Raw genomic sequence first — 10,640 nt, forward strand, 5'->3', positions numbered from 1 at the left:
GGACAGGAACATTTTCCTTCTGGCCTAGGGACTTTCCACTTAAACAAGATTCCCACCCCACGGTAGAGCTGAAATTAACATGCCTCCCCTTGCAATTGGTTAGCCACTTAGCAGCCATGTTCCTCTGTGCTGCAGCCAGCCATGCGAGCACACTTGGCAGCAGTGAAGTTAACAGCTGTGATGGTGCGAGCAGAGATCGCAGCATGGCTCTGGAGACGGGTTGTCTGCATTGACCCATCCTCCTTGTGCAGCAGAAATGCAGCGAGGTCCTCCGAAACGGTGACCTTAAAATCTATTCAGAACCATGGCCACAGGAGGCACTAGACCAGAAAACAGACATAGCCGCTGGAGAATGTGTCCAGCCATGCTCTCAGGAGGGGAGCAGGTCAGAGGGGGCTCCTTAAAAGCCTGCTCCTACATGGTCTAGTGGCTAGAGCACAGGCCTAGAGAGTCAGGAGATCTGAGTTCTATTCCCAGTTTGGCCAAGATTACATGATGTTGGGCAATTCATTATGTCCCTCTGCTGCAGGTTCATGCCACAGGGATAGAACACCTCAGCATGGTACTGTGGGGACCCTCCCAGAGGAAGCTTCTGGATAATGAAAGATACCTGCCAGGAGAGCAGGTGGATTTCCTTGTTCAGCACAGTAGCCACCCCCAGAACGTTGCCTCTTTTGCTGCTAACACCCAGCAGCATTACAGTAGCTCTGCTGGGGACAGGGAGAAACCAGGGCTGCATTAGCAACATTAGTTTTGCATGAAGCAAAAAAAACTATACAGGAGAAGCGGTCCGGGGAGAACTATAGGTCCCATTACCCTGGAGCCCACCTGGTGTGGGAGTGGCTGAAGATGAAGAGCAAGGACAAAGCCCTTGAGGTAAGAGACAGCAGGCACTGCCATTTCTCCATGGCTGGATGATGCTCTGCCCCACCCATGAACTGGAGCCAGGAACACCTCACCCCTGAGGATGGCCCACTACCCATTTCCAGGACCCAGGAGAGGGCGGACCTAGCCTTGCACACCTGAGGATCAGACGAGATGGCAATTTTAAGGCCAGAAGGAATGGCTCCAGACACCTAGTCTGATCTCCTGCCTAACACAGGCCAGACAATTTAGTCAGTAATTCCTCCATCCAGCCCATAGCTTCTGGCTGAGCTACTGCATCTTTTTCACAGAAGGAGCCAGTCTTGATTTAAATACCGCAAATGCTGGAGAAGCCAATGCCTCCCGAGGCACGGGGTTCCAATGGTTAATTGCCCTCACTGCTAAAAACGCAGACCTTATTGCTAGCCTTTGTCTAGCCTCAGCTTCCAGCCACTGCACTTTAGACTGCCTTCTTCCGCTAGATCACAGAGCTGTCTGCGATCAGAAGTCTTCTCCCCCTGTAGGTACTCGGCTGATCAAGTCTGTCTCTTGGATAAATTAAATAGTTGGCGCATCTTTATTCTCTCACTGTAAGGCAGGTTTTCCAGACCCCAGATCATTCCTGTGGCTCCTTTCTGAAGCACTGATACTGGAATGGAACACAGTATCCAGTACGGGTGTTCTCAGTACCGTACAGAGAGGTACCACCACTGCCATTCTACACGCTATTCCCCTGCTCGTACATCCAAAGGTCGCATTAACCTGGTTAGGTTCACTCAATTCCTTTCCCAGTGCTAGGTGTTCAGATACTCATTTACTGTGGCCGAGTTTTATGTTAAGCTCTTCACATCAGGCCCAGCTACACCTCTGGGGGAAAAAGGCTCATTCTCTTGACCTACCCAGAGCGGACACGAGGCTCATGAGAAAGGCCACGCTGCAGGAAGCCTGGCCAGGACCAAGTCAGAGAGGAGACCCACAGTTGTCAATCCTCTAAAGCGTTTCCAATGTCCCTGGAATCCTTTCAGACCAAGATTCCTCAGCTCATGCTGCCACACATTTTACAAGGGAATAACTGCCCCCACCCCGCAGTGTCCCAGGGCTCCCAGGAGACCCTATGATAACACACCACAACAAGCAGCCCAGATGTTTGCAAGCAACCCTACGAAAACAAGGCAGATTCGTCCATGCCAAGTTCCCAGTCTTAGAGGGAAGAGTCATGAGCAATGAAAACAAAGGTTTTTTTATTAAAAAAGACACCTTCCCCCCCCAAAGATACACTAAAAGCCCCTGAGCAGTGCCCTACATCCCGTGTGGCAGAGAAGATGCCAGCTGGGACACCAATTTAAGAATTCCCCAGTGTGATCAGTGGTTTTAGATACTGCATTGTGACGGTCAGAGAGCCTCAGGGGGTTTTACTGCTCTATCCAGAGCTAAAAAGGAAGCTAAATATTAGAGACGGATTCTGCCTCCCCTCTTGATGTGGTTAATTCCTGCGTGTCCCAGGCTGTTAGGAGGCACAAGCAGAGGATTCCCTTCGCCCTATGCTGGCTCTGCACATGCCGAGTTTTGTGCTGTTCCCGTGTAACTTGAAGGAGACAATTAAGAGCCCAGCTACTGCATCTGAAACCCAGCTGCATGGGGACCCTTGCACTGCTTCTGGGCTGGTCTCCGTGAGGAGGCAGAGGTGACATGAGTATTGGGGGTTAATAGAAGCACACTGGGCTAGCCTTCAGTCCCTGCTGCTCCCTGTTTCCAGAGCCAAAAGGGACCCGCCCCGGGATCTGGGCCCAGCAACCACCCCTCTCTAGCAGCAGCAGCTGGAGATGCCTGACTAACAACTTGACAACCTCATTCACTCAACTCAGAAGCATAGACTCTAGAGTTGAGTCCCCCCAACTTTTGCTGCATCATTGTTGGTTGTCTGTGCCCTTCAGCTACAGGTACAGAAGAGCTGATCAAAATGCCAGGTGGCCCAGGTGCTGCAGAATAAGACAACTGCATTATGTGACTCACAGGACCAGGGGAACAAAAGTTGGAAGCACCCACTTAAGTCCCAGCTTGTTTCTTTCTCTCTCGGGCCAGGGCATATTTGCAATCGGATTTTAAATGCGGGGAGGGGAAGAGGGGAGAGAAATGGGACAAAAAGCAGAACAGCAGCAAGACAGTCCTGGGGAAAACAGCCCCCCACACTGCTGGGGGGAGAAACAAAGGAGCAGCCCCACACCCTGTTCTGTCACCACAGGTACAGCCCAAGCACATCTGCAACTAGTGTCTCTGGGATCCCAGCAACACCTTGCAGGGATGCCACTTTCCCCACACACTGCTGTGTAGCCGCAGAAGGGTAGTCACTTACTTAGTTCTGCGGCCAAAGGGAAGTACCCAGCTTCCCCCAGGACAGGGCTCTGAAGTGCTGGGTGCAGAAAGCCAGCATTCTGCAAGTAGCCACTCTTTATAGTCTCCTGGAGGCCTAAGCTGGTCTCTGCACTGGCCTTTTAAAATGGGTATGACTGGGCCCTGGAGCAGGGCCGATGGGCAGCACCTGTTCTCAGCTCCACACCTGTCCAACGTCCTGTCTGAGTCAGAGAGAGGGGAGTTCCTTAGTCCCCAGCTCTCTGCTTTTCCGCTCTCCCAAAGGGCTGAGCAGGGGAGAGAGGAGGATAAGGATAAGGATATGTCTACACTGTAGAGATAACCCAGCTGATTGGGACCAGGGTTGGTCTCCCCAGCCCTGGTGTGAGCAGCCAGCCTTTGCAAAGCCACACCTGAGCTACTGGGTCCTGCCTGGCGCTGCACTCGCTGGTGTGTCGCTAGGACTTCTGAGGGCACAGCCCATTGTCCTGAGCTCTGCGCTGAGCTGAGCTGCTGGCTGGTTCTTTTGCAGTGACTTGCAGGGGAGCTCATCTGCCTTGCTGGGCCCGAGGTGGGGAAGTGTGGGAAGGCCCGGGAGGACTATAGCACTTAGGTGGTTTAGCCTGCACACTCGCTGCAAAGTGGGGGTGCTACTGGCCAGAGTGCAAGCAGACACCCTGCTCGAACTCACCCCTTAGCCACGCCAGTTAGCCTGGAATAAAAGTACCACCCTGCTCAGAGGAGAGAGTTTTGTGTGGGGACAGGAGAGGGGCTCAGGGGCCACACCCAGTCAGAGCAGCAGCTAACTTTCCAGGGAGGACGGACGCTAAGGAGAAGTTACCAATTATTCCAAGCCCTTGAGGCTGTTTGTTAAGTCTACAGAAACGGCTTATGGGGGAAGCCATAGGTCAGGACGGTATGTGTTGCTGAGCAGAACAGTCCCGTCATGTGGCCGTCCCATGTTCTGCTGCTGGGAAAAACGCCCACTGGGCATTTCTCAGCCACTAATACAAAAAGCCCCATGTGTAATCTGGGATTAGCCAGGTCAACTAGTAGCAAAGTTCTCTGGCTGCCGGTGAGTTGAGTTCTCATCGCCCGCTCCTGCTGAACTCACTCACAACGTGCCAGCTTGATTGTCTCCGCCTGCATCGCCGCCTCCTCCGGGCTTACTCGGAGAGCTATACCCAGCCCCACTGCACTGTGCAGAGGGCAGCCGGCACCTACAATTCTAGTGGGACTGGGGGCAGGGAGGACATTAAGACCCAGAACATAAGGGCATGACTAGGCTGTCTTGTGTAGCTAAAGCACAGGACTGGGAGCTAGGAGATCAGTTCAGTTCCGGGCTCTGGCTTTGCCTTGGTTTTTGACCATGAACAAATCATGTGTGTCCCCCCCCGTGACTCAGTTTCCCCACCTGCAAAGTAAAGATAGTGATGCTGATTTGCCCTGCAGGGAGGTTGGGAAGCCCAATGCATTCATGCTTGGAGGGGGCTTGGAGAGGAGGGGCAAGGGATCTAATGTTGTTATACGAAAAGCACCGTGCGCTCCCAAGAAATCCCCCCTCCCACAGCAAGCAGCATGGGACCCAGTGCCTCAGGCTCCCTCCTGCGGACAAAGGAGTGACTCAGACTTGCACAGACCCGAGCTAGGGGAGCAGCTAAAAGTGCTCTGTTTGAATCCTCTTCCCCACGCGGGCTGTGGCCTGTGCAGTGATTTTTATATCGCTGCAGCCACAGACTGTTCGGCGTTGGGATCCCCCGCAGCCCCTTTCATGGGGGACAAAATTAGCTCATCCTCCTAGCTGGGGCTCTCTGTGTTAGCACCACTGATGGCGGGAGGAGGTTTAGCCTATGCTTGTGCACGGTGCGGTTCTCTCTGCACAGCCGGCTATTGGTGCAGCTTGCATTTCTACAGCTGTAGGCCCTTAGTTCTATTCTGAATGTACTGACCGTGTCTGTGGGCCACATTCTGCCCTTCCCTGCACCTTGTGTCGTCACTGACACCTGTGCACAGTGGGTGTCAGGTGTCACCGACTCAGAATTCCCCCTCTCCCTCCCACGGATGGCAGTGTCATCACATCCATTGTACACAGGTGTCATCAGCAATGCCGGCCGCGGGGAGACTCCGGCTCTGTTTGTTTCCAGCCAGGGCGCTGCCCGAAGGTGCAGAGTTTGTTACTGTCATTATTCACGGTTGTTGTTTGCGTTTGTACTGCAGTAGCACCCCGAGCCCCCGTTCAGGACGAGTTGTGCTGGCTGCTGCACAAATGCATAGGAACACAGAGTCCCTGCCCTGGTACGGAGGGTAACCGTGATAGGGTCAGTGGTTGCACAGGTGAACAACGGGCACAACTCAGTGGGTCCCAACAATAAACAATATCAGCTCTACCTGGCTACTGAAAAATCATGTGGTCTCAGGCCTTTCTCTGAAGTTACGTTCTGGGCTCCTTGGAATGAGATCTCTGAGCCCTTCTCCATTGAGCAAGCCCTGGCCTGTATGCAGAAAGCTGGGGATCGCTGGGGGGTAAGGATATTGGTGCCACGTTGCCCTCTCCTCTGAACAAGGTGTCCTGCAGCGGAGGCGGCATCTGGGACTTTGCTCAGACAAGCACCGACACCTTTGGCTTGACTGAGTCCTGCCACCCAGCGTCTGATACTCCGATGACAAAAGCAGGAAAGACAGCAGCTGTGCTGCCTTCCTCCCGAACTGACGAATCAGGTCCCAGCGGCTGTGAGAACAGAGTCAATGGGGAAGCATTGCTCACGTCCTCAGCGTCCCCTACAGCTCGGAGACATGGGATCTGTTTCCAGGGCCTCCCTCCTTGGGCTAAAGAGCAGGCAGAGCCACAGATGACCCTCTGCTCCCCCAAACAAGAAAACTAGGGCCCTTTCCTCCTGCATTTACAGAGAGGGTGAAGTGAAACAGCCCTGCCTTAGAGATAGGGCAGCGAAACAGAGCAATAGCTCCAACTAGTGGCTGACAGGTGACGGGTGGGTGCTGTGGTCGGGCGAGATAACGATGTGCTATGGGGAAGGCCAGGTTTTGGCAGAAGCCGGTAAGAGAAAAGTCCCCAAGTCCAAGCTGGTCACGAGGGGCGCAGGGGTTGGACAGCAGCAGTGTCCTGCACTGACCAGGCTCTGCTGCAGGGGCATAGCCTGGTTCCCTCTGGCTCTCCTGGGAGAGAGCTGCTGCTGTTTCCCAGACTTTAGGGAACACAGGAACTATTCTGTCATTGTCCCGGACGAGCCTGTCTTCACACAACTTCTCTGGCTCCCCACTTCGATGGCTCTGGTGATGCTGAATGGGAAGGACAGCTCAGAATTGCCCTTCTTGTTTCTCTAACCCTCTGCAGACCTGGGGCAGCTGAACGAATGCATGCAGCTCATCTAACACTGGCCTCCCGTGTCCTTTCCGAGGATATAATTACTGTGGACACCAGCACCCAATCCTCTGCTGCTCCCACCACTGGAATCTCAGACTCCGTGTCTTTTCAGTCTCTCCTAAAGATGTCTCCTCTCCCCCTTGCCCAGACCTTGACCTCCCCTTGGTCATTGTGTATTATTGAAATCCAAACTTCCCCAGATGCTTTCTTCACATCTGCTTAGAGAGAGGTCTTCCAAGTACACCAGTGAGGCCTTTCCCCCACTCCGGGAATCCCTGGGGGCACAATCTACCGCAGAGCCTATCCCGTTAAGCAAAAGGAGGCTGAGCTGGTGTTATAGTGAGATGTTTGCCCCTCCTTTCCCCCTCGCGCTTTGTTGGACTGGGAGACAGATCCAGGATCTGTAATTCCTGGGAGTCAGAGACAGACAGTAGCTTTCAACTAATTCAGCATTGTTCTAACAAAGCAAACACGGCAGCTCTCAGGCTGAAGCCTGGTTTGCCAAGGTTCAGTGCAGAGCCAAGTGCATGAGCTGTGAGGGCCGGACACAGCACGAGAGGACGGTGGGGCGGGGAGAGGGGCCCTTCACACCATTCTGGGTTCCCTTTTTCTGGGTGCTGGGAGTGCTGCTGGGGCAGCTAGCTCTGTGGTGAGCTGCAGGACTGGAGACGCAGCTCAGGAGCGGAGAGGCAGACGAGCGAGTTGACACGTAGCTGAATCCATGTGAGCAGAGGAGCAAAGGGGAATCAGCAACTGGGTCAACGGAAGAGGGAAGTGAGAGCAGCCGAGACGCCTCGGTGGAGTTCTCCCCCTGCTTGTGTAGTCTGAGTAAACCCAGCAGCTGAATTAGTGCAAACTTTGGCTTGCCTTGCCCTCGTGCGGGTCATTGGGAGCGGCTATGTTGATGCAGAATCAGGGCTGGCGTTCGGAGTGCAGACATGGTCTTAGTCAGTGATGCTTCTGCAGTAAACTCTCAGTTAAGCAGGGAAAGAAACAGCAGAGCTATGAAAGCAAATCAATATGGAGTAACTATGAAATCACCCTTTCTATCGCACCGACCTGCTCTCACTGGTGTCAAGGCATTGTCTGTGGGCAGATCCTGGCTGGACGCCTGGGCAGATGTGCAGGGTACATCTTCCTGCCAGTCACCCAGACTCAACAGAACATCTGGCTCTGAGCAGGATGTGTGGTTTCCTCTTGCAACTCGCTGACCTTCCCTACACTGGGGGGAGGCCAATCAGGGCAGCTGACACCTGCAATATCAAACCCAGGGCATGGGAGCTGGCAGGAAACATCAAGCCATCATCCCAGGATTTCCAGGACTCAGAAGGGGAGAGCAGCAAGGGAGAAAGAGAATAAAGATGATGAACAGCTGGTGTAATAGTGAGCGGAGGGAATTCCAAGCCTGTGAGCTTTTCCTTTGCCTCAGTGCTGGCCTTCTGTACAAGGATGAAGTGGAACTTGCTCAAGATAGTTGAGTCCAAGGCAGACTGCGGGGAGGTGGTAGGGGATCTCACAGAACTGGGAGACTGGGCAATAAAATGGCAGATGAAATTCAATGTTGATAAATGCAGAGTAATGCACATCATCTCAAATGGAGCTTCCCAAACACGTCAATCCAAATCCACACTGGTTTAGATAAAACAGTTCATCAGAAAGGTAGATTTTAAGTGATTGCAATTAATGAGGCATAAAAGTCAGAATTGGTTACAAAGAAATAAAAGGCAAAACGCAATCTAATACCTAATTTAGCAAGCTACATGAATTCAAAGCAATGTTTTTCTCACCACATGCTTTTGCTGGCTGAACTCCCAGCAGCCCTATCTATACCTCCCTATCTGCCAAGGCCCAAACGTGAGACACTATACCTCCCTATCTGCCAAGGCCCAAACGTGAGACACACCCAAAATGTGGGACACAAAAAAACCAAAACATGCAGGAGACTGAAGTGTTGTGGAGTCCCTCCCCTTAATATCAGTGATTCTTTCCAGGACCTCACTACCATTCTATATTGCTGATGTAGTTATTGACGACAACAACAAAAGATGGGGAGACACCAAATATGTGCGGACTGTAGGTAACACCGAGAATGACTGACATCCCTCAAAATGAGGGACATTGGAAAGATATGGCCCTTCTCTTACTCCAGGGTCCTGTGGCTATGTAGTTACACACTAGTATGTAGGGGAACTGGGTTTCAACCATCTGGAACCCTACGTAGCAGGTTAGGAGCTCTGGAGAATGAGCTTCCAGCTGGGTAGTGCGGCTTCATGTAGGCAACTTTCATATTCACCTCACTCAAATGTTCACCCAAAGCAGGGATGTGGGTGCGTGTCCCACCCACACAGGGAGCTGGCTTGCCTTCAGGGACAAGCACTTGGGCTGGAAGGTGCCTTACTTCACTGCATTTCTCTTTGGAAGTTGCCTTTGGCCGCAGCTCTCAAGACTCAAACGTGGGGACTTGGACTATAGAATGTGGGAATGGGATTCCAAAGGAAAGAGGCAGCCTTAAGGAGCAGCACAGGAAGAGACAGCAGCCTCAGGTGAAGCCGGGTCCATTGCTTTCATGTGATTCGTATCAGTCAGCGACAGGGAGACACTCGCAGTCCTATGCTGAAGTGAAATGAGACAGGTGCAGAATGAGACTTGGTGGCTTCTCCAGGCAGACTCTCTGCTGTGCTGACACCAACCTATCTGACCAGACCCTTGTTTTGGCCACTCCAGATCTGGCCCAACTAGTTGATGGACCAATACCCCAAAACTTGTGGGCACCTCAAGCATTTCTCAGTCCTAGTGGGTGAGATATGGGCCCCGGACAACATTGTGCTGCAGATGTAAGTAGAAAAATCAACCTTCCAACCTAATTCCACCCCTGCACCCAGCCAACACTCTGCCTGGGTGACACCCCATCGTCCTGGAAACCCTAGATGCTAGGGGTAAACGTTATGCCACACAGAGTATGGTAAGAGCCAGGAGCCCAGACCCCCTGAGGAATCTGTGCCTTGACTGCCCTCTCCACCAGCTGTGGCATTCCTGGTGTGGCTAACACTTCTCTGTTGTTTACCGCTTGCTCCCTTCTTTGCTCAGGGTGGATGAAGGCACGTTGTGCTCCACTCCTGCACTTATGTGGAGTACATGGACCATGTGTGCTAGCCAAAGCCCCCACAAGTGGTCAGTTCCTGCAACTTCAGCATTTTCCCTTCGACATCCAGGTGTGGAGGAAAGTCCTGGGAGGCCGGGTGTGTCTGGTGGAAGAAAGGAGAAATGGTTTGAATAGTTTCTAGCTTCCTCCTGAAACCATCCCCCCACATACAACACTCAGATACTCTGCTTTTAGCTACGACTGACTCATGTATATACAGCAGGGTGGCCAAACTGTGGCTTGTGAACCGCATGTGACTCTTTTACAGTTTTGCACCCCCCATTCTCCGCCTATCAGTCTGGGGTGGGGAGTTCAGAGTTTCTGCCCCATGACAGGGTGGTGAAGTTAGAGGATTCTGCCCAGTGGTTTTGGAGGGTAAGTAAGTTTGGCCACCTCTAACAGAGCTTAAGCCTTCTACCTATCCCTGGAGAAGGCATGTGCCCCTGTATGTCTGTACACACGTGTGTGTCTATGGCCGGGTGTGTAATGCACACCGTTATGTCTAGGCTCTCCTTTATCCAGCACAGGCTGACCAGCTCATTTGCATTCTGCAGCCCAGCACATGCAGCTCAGCCTGCTCCTGCTGGGTGCTTAAACTGAGGGGTCCCCAAAGGGGCAAGTGGAAACTGACAAAAATCAAAGGCCTCCTTGACAGGCACCTGCCAGGCTCGGAGCAGCTCTGCAGGCAGCCTGACTTCCCCAGGGCAGGCAGTGCCAGGAGGGCCACGGCCCCAGGGAGGTGCGATGCCAACAGCAAGTGCCAAACCACCCCTGACCACAGGCCACAGTAAGAGAGACCTGACCGGCCACGTGGTACCCTAGCGCACGTGCGCAGGAAGCAGCCTGTCTGCAAGGGGCCAGTCACACAGCGCACGTCCAGGACCGATTTCTTATTGGTGGACC

General features: G+C 53.0%; 1 long non-coding RNA gene across 1 annotated transcript; it reads right to left on the reverse strand.

Moving 5' to 3' along the window:
• Positions 1-8,722: 8,722 nt before the first annotated feature.
• Positions 8,723-10,477, reverse strand: LOC137145676 (uncharacterized). Its single transcript, XR_010917719.1, has 2 exons — positions 10,232-10,477; positions 8,723-9,840 (listed from the first exon to the last, which is right to left on the reverse strand). It is a non-coding gene; the product is annotated as an uncharacterized lncRNA (long non-coding RNA).
• Positions 10,478-10,640: the final 163 nt, after the last annotated feature.

This window comes from Emydura macquarii, unplaced genomic scaffold (genome assembly GCF_026122565.2).
Source record: "Emydura macquarii macquarii isolate MOO-44397 ecotype Brisbane River unplaced genomic scaffold, CSIRO-AGI_Emac_v2 contig_3603, whole genome shotgun sequence".
Lineage (NCBI taxonomy): Eukaryota > Metazoa > Chordata > Testudines > Chelidae > Emydura > Emydura macquarii.